The sequence below is a fragment of the Sciurus vulgaris genome (assembly GCF_902686455.1).
Source record: "Sciurus vulgaris genome assembly, chromosome: 2".
NCBI classification, from domain to species: domain Eukaryota; kingdom Metazoa; phylum Chordata; class Mammalia; order Rodentia; family Sciuridae; genus Sciurus; species Sciurus vulgaris.
Genome location: NC_136462.1, coordinates 120,034,016 through 120,045,972, shown reverse-complemented (window position 1 = coordinate 120,045,972; position 11,957 = coordinate 120,034,016). Strand labels below are relative to the sequence as shown.

The 11,957-nt window shown below is 45.1% G+C and overlaps 1 long non-coding RNA gene across 1 annotated transcript; it reads left to right on the top strand.

Moving 5' to 3' along the window:
* Window positions 1–240: 240 nt before the first annotated feature.
* On the top strand, window positions 241–10,749 carry LOC306655213. The gene is made up of 3 exons (XR_013762234.1): window positions 241–352; window positions 1,193–1,387; window positions 9,901–10,749. It is a non-coding gene; the product is annotated as an uncharacterized lncRNA (long non-coding RNA).
* Window positions 10,750–11,957: the final 1,208 nt, after the last annotated feature.

Genomic DNA, 11,957 nt, shown 5'->3' with positions numbered 1-11,957 from the left:
GCGATGGAGCCTGTAGCCCCCAGCTGACTCTGGGCGCTAGAGCCCGACTGGTGGCCCGAGTTCAGCGCGCTCACGTGTGCGGAGGCCAGGCGGGGCCGGAGAGCTGGGGTGCCTGGGCGCTGCGGGAGAGGGGGCGCCGGGCGCGCTCCAGCCACCCTGCCTGAGGCCGCACGGCCCCTGCCCGGCCGCAGACAAAGGCCCGCCCCACCCCAAGCCGTGCCGCTTCACCGTACCGCGCCACGCAAGCACTCACCGCGCTGCGCCGACTACCGGGACTCGGGGACGCGGCGAAGCGCAGCTGAGTCGCAGCAGCCGCCGCGAGGCCCGGCCCGAATGAGGGCCGGGGGCGGCCGTGAGTCCGAGGGGCGGGGCGGGCTGGAGGAAGCCGCGGGCCCGGAAAGGCGGCCCGGGTGAGCCCCAGAGGCCGGATTGGCCCTGCAGCAGCAGTTTGGGGCAAAGGCTTGAGCGAGCCCGCCCGCTGGGCAGGGCCCGGAGTCTGGACCCCGCCCCAGACCCCAGTCCAGACCCTAGAGGGGAAACTCCGGGAAGGTGGCGCTGGTCTACTCACTGCCCTTCCCCCACCCGGATCCCACGCTACAAAAGCCGAAGTTTCTTTTCTGTGAGAGAAGACAGGTGACCGGTCGTTGGCCACTCCCACACTCCGGGCTGCCGGCGGCAGAGCAGAGCTCGGATCTGGCTGTCCGATCCCAGTCCTGTATTCTCCCTCGACTCTAGGCAGGCACCGCGGTTTGGAAAGGGTTAACTCGACCGCGGAGAATTAAGAGCTGCTGGGAGCTCTCTATAAATGCAGTGTCGTGGGCGCCTGAGCCAACCGCAGGGCAATTTCCACTGGGATGGTTTTCCTCTTTTCCTTCCACCCACCGCCATCAGACCAACCCTGCCTCCGACCCCATGATGATCAAACCAAACTCTCCAGGGCCTTTGGCTTTGTCCTTACAGTGTCCAGCTCCAGCCTGGGAGGAGGTGGGGCGGTCAGGCCCGACCAAATCTTTACCTCTGTGCATCTGGCCTCCACACCTGTGTTTGGATCTACTCTTCGACACAGACAGGTAAGACTCAAGGGTAGAGAGGCTGCTGTGGGCTAGAGTCTAGGTTGGGAACTTTCTGTGCTAGATCTCTTAGATCCTTAAAACAGCCCCATCAAGTAAATAATGTTATTCCCATCTTGCAGATGAGAAAACTGAGGCTCAGAGGGGTGACGGGATTCCAACCTTGTTCTGTTGCCAGGCTTGCCATCAAGTGACAGCAGCAATATTGAAGAGCACTTAGAAAATATACATGAATGCTATTGTGTCTGTCTGAATGTGTCAGCCACTATTTTAAGCTCTTCATCATTTTACCTCATTTAATCTTCACAGCAACTCAGGTGAGTGCCATTATTCTCATTTTTACAGATAAGGAGATTCACACACAAAGAGATTATGTAATTTACCTGAGGATACCCAGCTCTTTAGGGAGGAGCCAGGATTTGCCCCTTGAGTTTACGTGCCTGTGGTCAAACTGAACTTCAACCATGATGTATGAGTAGGGGCAGTGGGGCATACGTGTGTATTTGTGAACATACGCAAGCAACTCTTTTATGCACAAGTATTTCTGAATATAAGTTTGAAAATGGTCATCACCTCTAGGGACTCTGGACCACTCCACACTGCTTCCCACTGTCTCTTAGGCCTCACAGGTCTCAGAATGAGTAGTCCTCAGTAGGCCCAGCACCAGAGGGCAAAGAATCCCAGGGAGAGGTGTCCCTTGGCTGAGAGGGCTAGGAACCCTGCAGTAGGACCCCAAAGATAGTATTTGAACTCATCTAAAGGAATTTTTCCTTCCCTTCATGAAGAGTTAGCCTGGGCCCTGCATTGGTGACACAGGTCCTGTCCCAGAGGATTTAGAATCTGGCAGGGAAGGCTTGTTTCAACTGTGATGGACAGTGAAGGAATAGTGAGGACAGCTTAAACTGACTATTGCTCAAGAGCATAGGCCAGGAGGGAAGGAAATAGGTATCAGCTCTCATTCCTAGAAGCACAATCGAGGGCCCTCTGACCCTTCGGGAAAGAGAAGCAGCTTGATCAGGGCATCTATCGTGTGTCTGTAGGACTGGCTCATCTGAGACTCACACTGGGCCAGACACCTGGACATAGACAACTAGCATGATCATCCCAGCACACAGGAGTCTCCCTAGTTCACAGAATGTTTGTCGGTTGCCCCAGGGAACTTGAGAGTAGGGGTGCTTCATAGAGATTCCCATAAGAAGCAGGATGGAGTATTTGTTCTGGACAGCCCCCACTCCCACCACTACCACCATTTATCCACCTGCTTCCTGGGCCAGCACAGACATGGATGATTCAGAATAATCTGTCTCCAGTGTTGCCTCAGTTTCCACAAGGGGATTACAAACTGAAGACCCAGACTGAGATAGGCCTTCTCCCATTTTCTTTTCCTATATAGGCATCCTCCAGTCTCCTTAAATGCAACATGTGCAAAATTGGATTATCACCTGCCTCCAAAAAACATTTCTCCTCCTAGTAATCCAAGAAGAACCCAAGCCCCAAACCAGAATTCAGCTACTTCTCCCACTCCTTCACTGCCAATCTCCAAACTGACATGAAGGAATGCTCAGGAATATCTTGGGAACCTATCCCTCCTCTGAATATCCTATTACCACCCCAGCCTCATCTGGGGTCTGTCACTCCTCACTGGAATGCTTAAGGATTGCTGATTCTCCTGATTAGTTCCTTAGTCAGTCCACAGCTGCCAGTGACTTTATCTAAAGTATGACTCCTCCTACATTGTCTCTCTGCCACTTGAAGCCCTTCCACTGTTCTCATTTGCCCTTAGACTAATTGGCTCCTAAAATTTTCATCTTCCTTACCAACAGAGTAGTTTTGTTCTAAGAAGTTCTATGCCTAGCTGAAAATACATCCTTTCTCAGATTCCCTTGCAGCTAAAGGTAGTCACATGACCCAGTGTGGCCAATGAGATGAAAGTGAAACTCACTGATTGCAGAGTTGGGAAAAACCAAAAATAAACATTTTCTCTCTCTCTCTTTGCAGTCCTGGAGGTAAAATCCAGGGCCCCATTTATACTAGGCAAATGCTTTACCACTGGGCAACACCCCAAGTCCAATCTTTTCTCTTTACAGGTGGATTATGTAATTTATTTCTTACAGTACCTAACACACTAGGCAGTGTTAACACACTAACACACTAGGGCAGAAATTATAAGTTCATTGTGAAATTCGGAAATCATTTTCCTTTGCTTCCTTTGACAGACAAAAGGACAAGTATTTCCCTCATCTATTTAAATTCATCTAAGCAAACTACATCCCTTAAGAGCTTAAGAAACGTGAAGACATTCTTGGCTGTTTAGAGCAGCTAAACAACCCATCTTTTAGAAAGCTCTCAGAGAAATTGGGATGCCTCACCTAAGAATCATACTCAAATCTATTCATCTTATCTGCTTCTCTAAGAAGAAAAATCAATTCTTGGCCATGCTTGGGCTTAAGGCCCTGATTGGGCATTTTCTTGATGACAGCTCTGACACTTAACCAATATCTTGACATTGGTTTCCAAAGTTGTTTGCATTTTCAGTCCTCAAGTCCTTGAAGTCCTGGCAAAGGCCACTGCCCCTACCACCTGGCCCTGTCCACTCATTTAGGGCTCATAGAGCTGCCATCCAGAGATTCCATCCAGCCCAGTCTAAGGCAACCGCATTTCCCCGAAGTTGCTGAATCCAGCGTAGGGCTGAATATGGGACATTGTGACCACTGCAGGTTCTTACTTTCTATCTTCCTGTTGAATCTTGGAATAAACTTCACATGTCTAGATCCAAAGGCTTATAGCTAGAAGCATCTAGCAGGCAAAATAACAGGAGCAGCCTAAAGAGAGGAACTGATCCTCCGAGAAGGATCATCCAGGAACACACCCCAACCTGATGTATATACTACAAAATAACAAAATATAAATAAGCTTGTATAACTTGCGGCCTCCTTCTGACCTACTGACCCCTCTTCTTCATTGTTTACCCTCTCCCATTTTGTTCTCCCCTTCCCCAGCTCCTCTCCCATTCCTATTCCTTCTCCATAGCCCATGCTGACAACATTCCCAATACCAGGAATCTGTCTCAGAGCTTGTGTCCTGCTACTGGTGATTCAAGGGTATCCTCCTAATAGGAAGTCTGAGACTCTTAAATGGCATAACAATCAGAATGAAAGTCACGCCATTGTACAAGGCAAACTTTCCATATTGGAAATTGTTGTTTCTAATAGTTCCCAGGTACATACAATTAGATTATTCAAAACAGGTTTCACACTTGTGCTCACCTGAAAGTGAGCACCTCCCTCGATTTTGCATCATAGGGTTCTTGCCTCCCTCACTCTAGTCCCAGCCCTGCTCTTAGGTTTGGCCCATATCAGTCTCCAAGAAATGAATACAGAGCAGAATGACTAAGGGTTCCAGAGAGAAGAATAAGATCAAGTGCCTGGCTTGGGGAAAGGGGAGCCCAGCATGTGATGCTGGCAGCGATGATGCCCTTATGAAAAACAGTGGATAAGCATCATAAAACCCAGACATCATAATCTCAACCTAGATACTGAACCTAATCTTGCTATCTTCAGAGTCACAGGGTCTCTTGGGCATTTGTTTTCAGATGGGCTTGAGACACTGCCTGGCCATCTTCAGGGCATCTTGCCATAGTCTTAGCCCTGAAAGGAATGCTCAGTTGCCTCATTGATGAGAGATATGTACCCAATCCTCCCCTAACAGGGAGGGACCAGTCCTTAGGACTGGGGGTGTAGCTCAATGGTAGAACACATGTTGGTGTGTGCAAAGCCCAGGTTCCATCCCCAGCACCAGGGGTTAAGGTGACCTGCCAGTCCTCTTACCATTTCCCTTCCATTCTGTTTCTATCACCAGAAGTGATCCTTTCTGCCAGGGGCCCAAATCATCCAGGTCACTACATCAGATGTGTGGTATTATTTCTTATTGGCTTAACTGCTTCTTCCATGTTTGTGGTTAGCGATTGCTAATGAATACAATCTTGCATTTGTTTTCTTGAAAGAGGACTTTCAGCACAATAACATATCTGGCACCTCTTCTCCTTTCTTCATTTCCCATGATGAGATCATCACAAGCATAACTTCTTAAGAAATCCTTACAACCAGTATCTCGCAGGAAACCAAATACTTCACAGGCAGGAGTGTCGGGCACTGGACCCTGGGCTTTCCGACAGAAACTTTAGTAGCAGCAAAGGTTTCATTCCTCACCTTATAACTCCAATTAACCCTTCATTGTGTTCTTGGGGTCAGCTTGCTGTCACAGTGTAACCCCTCTCCATTTCCCTCCACACCTCAGGCCTCTCCATAAATGTTCACACAGTCCATTTCTATCAGAAGTGATTCCTCTCCAACTGGACAAATCCACTCACTTCCCAAAGTCTCCTGAAAGAAACCTGGCAACTTTAACTCTTTTGTTCATACGCTCCGTACCCAGTGTTCTCTGCTTTCCTGTGCTACCTGTCATGTCTCCTTTGGCATTTTTTAAAAATACTTTTAGTTGTAGATGGACACAATACCTTTATTTTATTTAGTTATTTTTATTTGGTGCTGAGGATTGAACTCATTACCTCACACATACCAGGTGAACACTCAACCACTGAGCCACAACCCCAGACCCTCCCTTGGCATTTTGAGAGCTTCCTCATGCCTTCCATTCCCCACCACTGATGTAGCCACAGGAGAGATTGAACTCTGGAGGGAAAGCCCTAACCCTAGCTGGTGGAAGTGGGGCGTAGACAATACAGAAGGCTTCAGATCAGGGTACCAAGACTCATCTCCCAGTCCTGCCAAGGACTAGCCATGTGGCCTGAGGAAGTGAGTTAACTGCTGGGCCCATGTCTCCTCCTCCAAAAGGCTCCTCAACGGCCTGCTGAGCCCTGACTATTCCTCACTCAGAGCACAAACAAGGATTTCTTCCATTCGATAGCACAAGTACTAACGAAGTAGGGAGTGCTACAGACAAGCAGCCTGCCAAGCCAGGAAGGGACTAACAGTTTGCCTCCATCGTCCTTACTCTTCCAAATGCTTCCCATCAAGGTTGCTTTGGGCACTTGCTACTGAGCCCCCTCCTGGTGGCCCGTGTAAATGCAGCTGAAGAGGTCTTCTTACCCATCAGAGGTCTCTGCTTCAGTCTCTCCTGAATCATCCACTCTCTTGAGAAACACTTTCTGCCTTCTACAACACCATCCTCTCTTGCTTTTCTTCTCACCTCACTGAATGCTCTTTCTAGCCTCATCTATTAGGTCCTCCTTTTCCCAAACCCTTAAGATTGGGAACCCCAGGATTTAGTACTTAGAACTTTCTCCTTCTGAGTCTTTGCCTATTTCCTGGGTCATCTCATTCAGGCTGATGCCTTTAAATGCCATCTGTGCACTAAGTGAGACTTGTCCAATTCAAATCTCCAGCTTGGACCATGTCCTTGAATTTGATATATCCAACTGCCTACTCAACATCTCCATTCAACTTGTCTCTAATACCCCACCCCCACCACAATGTCAACAAAACAAAACAAGCTGTTGGTCCTGTAGCCTTCCCCTGTCTCAGGTGATGACAATTCCACTCTTCAAATAGCTCAGGCAAAAATTCTGCAGCTGTGCTTAATTTTTCTTTCTTGCAAAATCCACATCAGCAATCCTACTGACTCAGTCTTTGAAAGAACTAGAACAATCTTTCTCTGTCTTCACTATTGTCACCCTAATATGTGCCATCCCTATCATTAGCCTGTACTCAGTGACCTCCACTTTGGTCTCTCTCCTTCTACTTTTGTACTCTATAGTTTACTTTCTACGCAGCAGCTAGAGTGAGCCTCTTAAAAATAGGCAAATCTGTCATTTCTCTGCTCAGAATTCTCTAGGGTAAAAGCAGAGTCCTTAAATTGACCCACAAGGCCTTACATGATCTGGCCCTTTCTATCCTCTGATCTCATTGCCAACCACTCTTCCCCTTGCTGATTTCTGGATTGTATGGTAAGAGTGTGTTTAATTTTCAAACTTCCAAACTGTCTCCCAAAGTGTCTGTACCATTTTGCTTTCCACCAGCAATGAATAAAAGTTCTTGTTTCACATCCTCACCAGTATTTGATGTTGTCAGGATTCTTGATTTTAGCCATTCTAATAGGTGCATAGTATTAGTTCATTGTTTTAATCTGTATTACTGTGATGACATGGGATTTAAAACTTATTTTCATGTACTTATTTGCCCTCTGTATATCTTCCTTGGAGAGGTGTCTGTTAAGGTCTTTAGTTCATTTTTAAACTGGATTATTTTCTAAATTTGAGTTGTAAGAGTTCTTTGTATATTTTGGGTAACAGTCCTTTACCAGATGTGTATTTTGCAACTGTTTTCTCCTAGTCTGTGGTTGGTGCTTCTTTTAAGATGTGAGAAATCAAAATATACTTATGGGCCCATATGAGGATACCTGGAGAGAAGAAGACAATAAGCCCCATAAGGGAGAAGGAATAATAATCAGCATATGGAGATCTCTAGGAAGCAGAAATGGACAGTACACAGAGCCTGGGGGAGAACCACCCTTTCCTTGGTCTGGAGGGAAGGACATGAGAATGGGTAACTGATAAGAGTGTGAGATGGGAAATTGATGGAAACCTACTGATAATTTATTTTTTCTGTGATGTATAAGGCAAGATCACCTACACAGGGTAAGAAAAGTGAGAACAGATAAATCTTGAGAAGAGGTGTGAAGATTTTGGGTAGTGGCTCTAAGAAATAGGAGAGGTTGATCTTCCAGTAATGTAATGGTTTTTAAGCAAAGATGAAAGATCATGGTTTAGAATAACAATAATCGCACCTCTTCCCTCTGTTGTGGGGGTTGCAGGCAAGAAGATCACAGCTGGGCAGGAGAGTTGATGTGGGAAGGCAGAAATGCAGGCCCAAAGGTCCAGAACATATGGGCTGACAGATCTGGCTCCATGAGAATGTTATAGGCCAGACTCTAAGGGAAATGACTAAACAGACTCCATTTTGCTCTGAAACTTCATGTTATGTAGGAAATAAGTTTCTCCCATGGGAACACCCCGCCTCTGTGCCCATCATCAGTTACTTAGTGTGACATGCCTAATAATATACAATGGCAACTCCTATGTAGTAAAGAATTGCTCTCTTTTGATTCCTATTGCTCCTAAACAATGTACCATGTGAACATTGATTGTGTGGATGTTAGTAACCATTCTTTAGTTTGTACCTAGGTAAGGGTCATTTTGACCCACTTCCCCCTCTGTCGATGATCTCATGATGTTAATGTGTAATTTTGAATCATAGCAACAGACACTTATGATTAATGTGATTTTTGGTATGAGAACCCCTACAACCCTGTGGTCAGGGCTGTTCTCCCAATAGCCAATTTTTGGGGCATTGTGTGAGACAGTCAGCTGGCCAGCTTAATAAAGGCTCTCAAATTTGGACTTCTCAGTGGTGATCGGTCTGTTCTTAAGTTGCGCCCCATAACACTACCTCATGAACTCTCTCTTCAGCTGCTGCTCCTTCACCATGACTGAAACCCCAAGACCCCAGTCCCATCCCAAGTTCTGACTCCCTCAGGACTGTAAGGCAGTCAAATTATGGAAGGATGGGTTCTTAGCAAGCAGAAGCTGAGATTAGCATGTTGGAAGTTTTCTAGGGAGTGCTCTTGAGCTCAACAACATGGGAAGGAAAGAAAAGAGGATTGGGCAGCAGAAGTTGGGTCCCAGAACAGTCTCAACAAAGGTCCTGACCTATCACAGGGGGTACTCTGAAGCTGGGGTCATCTCTTCAGAGTTGTCCTGTGTTGGGGACAGAGCAGGCCTTTTATAACCAAGCACAAATCAGGATGTAGGTCTCCTTAGAGGGGAAAAGACCATGATTTGGGTTACTTTCTTGAGCAGAGGCAATTCCCAAAAAGGACTTGTACCTGAGAGTCATCTTTCTTCAGAACTTGTAGCAGCTGGAGAAATAAGTCCTTCAGCCATAAAGTGCACCACAGCATCCACCCAGAAGCACACATTCAATTAGCCCTATTCTATGCCTAAGTCAGGGGCTCCCTCAAACTCTGGTGGGAGGGCTTAGAAGCATCGGGGACTTGCCTGAGGCATGTGGGTACAGGCATCAGACTCCTGCATAGGAGTAAGAGGCCTTGAATTCTCCTCTTACTTTAGCTACTGACTCCCTGAGTAACATCAGGCAAGTCTCTGCTCTCTCTTAGCCTCAGTTTCCCCATCTTATATAAGGGTTGAACTGAGGTCCTTGCCAACGGTCTATGGCTTTCTGGTGCCAACAGTCATGGACCTGCTGTGCCTCTTTCTTGTCACTCAGAGGCCCCACCTGTCACCCAGCCCTCCTACTTCCAGAGCTGTTAGGCTCAGGTCTGTATGGCTGGGGGTCCCCAGCTGAATCCAACATTACATCTAAGAGAGAGTGAGCATCAAGTGCTCCTTTCAACTCCTCCAACCCTTCTCAGAATAGATTTTAACTCTTCCAGAACCATTACGGGTTTCTGCTTCAACAGAGAGCCATTATCGAATATTTGATGGGCATGATTCTTGGAGGTCTTTCTGTTATCTGGCATCATCTAGAGAGTTTTAGTCTTGCACTCATCATTAGAAGTTTCGAGGAATTTAGGGGCTCTGAAAGCAGCCAGATTACAAGACAAAAATAGATGAGAAGTCTGCTTTTGCTTTGGGAAAGATCAAAACACCACTGAACTGTCCCTCCTCCTATACGCCCACCCCCTGCCACCAACTTTACATTTCTCAGAATAGTCCCCTGGTTACTTAACCCAACTGCTTACCATGGCAATGGTTTTTGTTTATGCTCTTTTGTTTGTTTGTTTTTTTCTTAAGGGAAGACAGTCTTCACTTCCCAGCTCTACATTTTGCTTTTTCACTCAGAGTGAAATCGGGGAGAATGTGGGCCACCACTCACATTTCTGAACTGATGCAGAATGTAAAGAAGAAAACCAGTCAAACAACACTTGAGCTCAATCCCTGGCGTCACCGCACCTGGGGGTTGGAAAGACCCTTCAACATCCTCTGATCTATTTACGCCAACTTTACAGATGGAAGGAGATGAATGCAAGTTACAAAGCCACACAAGAATCCCTGCTTCTTCTAGATCCTTTAGAAAAGGAACGAAGGCTTTTAGAACATGGTCTTGCCTTTGAAATAGCAGAAAAGACAACATTTAACAACCAACCCATACTTAACAGTGATAGAAAATCAGGTGAGGAACCATTGGCAGACCAGAAATATCCAGGAACTTTTAGAAGTTGGAAAGTAGATGGGGGTTTCAGGTTCCCCAGATTGATGCTGGATTAAGTGAACTGTAGATTCCCTCCTGCAACTAAGCTTTGGAGAGACTGGATAAGTGCAAGGGGGATGACCCCTGCAAAAAGATGGATCCCAGTCTGGGCAAGTACTGTGGCTGGGATGGAGAGAGTCAGACACGATGGATAGATAAAAGTCTGAGGAGGGCTTTCTCCTCAGGTGATGGTGGCCTTCTCCTTCACCATTATGGGTAGAAAACATTAGCACAGCCCCAGTCTGTTCATTTTCTAATCATATTGTCTTGATTGGCCCCTTTTCTTAGCTGTCTAATAAGGGAAAGGTAAAACCTATCTGAATAAAAATATCATCTTCAATTTCAGTCCATTTATCTCCAGCAAACAATAAAGACTTGTAAGTCATATGAAGAGGCAGGAAAATATGATCACATGTGCTGAGGAGGAAAAAAGAAGGTAAAAGAAGACTCATAGATGACTCAATACAGTTAGCAAATGGCATTTTCTTTTCTTTTCTTTCTTTTTTTCTTTCTTTCCTTATTTTTAAAATTCAGATATTTTGGGGCTGCGGTTGTGATTCAGTGGTAGAGCGCTTGCCTAGTATGTGTGAGGCACTGGGTTCAATCCTCAGCACCACATAAAAATAAACAAATAAGGGGCTGGAGAGATAGCTCAGTTGGTAAAGTGCTCACCTCGCAAGCACAAGGCCCTGGGTTCAATCCCCAGCACCACAAAAAATAAATAAATAAATAAATAAATAAACAAACAAACAAATAAAATAAAGGTATAAAAACATTGAATTCTAGTTTAAAAAAAAAAAAAAGAATTTGTTTTAAAAAAAATCCAAATATTTTATTTCACCACCAAAGAGGAGATGTTGCTATCAACTGTTCAAGTTTGAAGATACTATTCAGGTCAAATTAATTAGTAGAAATTTATAAAAGGGTATATTAGTTTGTTTAAACTGCAATAATAAAATGTCACAGTTTAGGTGATCTTAAATAACAGAAATTAATTTTACACATTTCTGGAGTCCAAAACCTGATGAGCCATCTCTCCATGTCTTGTAGACAGTCACTGACAGACAAGCATTTTAAATAAATATTACAAATATGTTAATGATGATAATGGAAAGTGCAACAAAATGGTTAAAAAGAGAATTATGTGTAAAAATAGCAAATGAACTTTCTGGAGTGGCAAAACAATATCTGAAATTAAAAATTCATTTGAATGGATTTAATATCAATAAAGAGTATTAGAGAACTCAAAGATCAATACAAATTATCTAAATTGAACCCCATAGAAGGGAAAAAAATGGAAGGAACAGAGCACATGAGACATCTGAGACACAATGACAAATTCAGACATCTGTGTAAGTGGGATCCCAGAACAGAAAGAGAACAAGACAAAAGCAAAACTGAAAGAGCTAATGATCAAGAACTTTTCCAAACTGATCAAATACATCATTTAAAATGCTCGTTGAAACCCAAGCAAGATAAATACAAAGAAAACCACACCTAAGCACTTCATAGTTATATAGTTGAAAACCAAAGCTAAATAGCAAACCTTAAAGGCAGCCAGAGAATAAAGACATATTACTTCCAAAGGAGCAATAGTAAC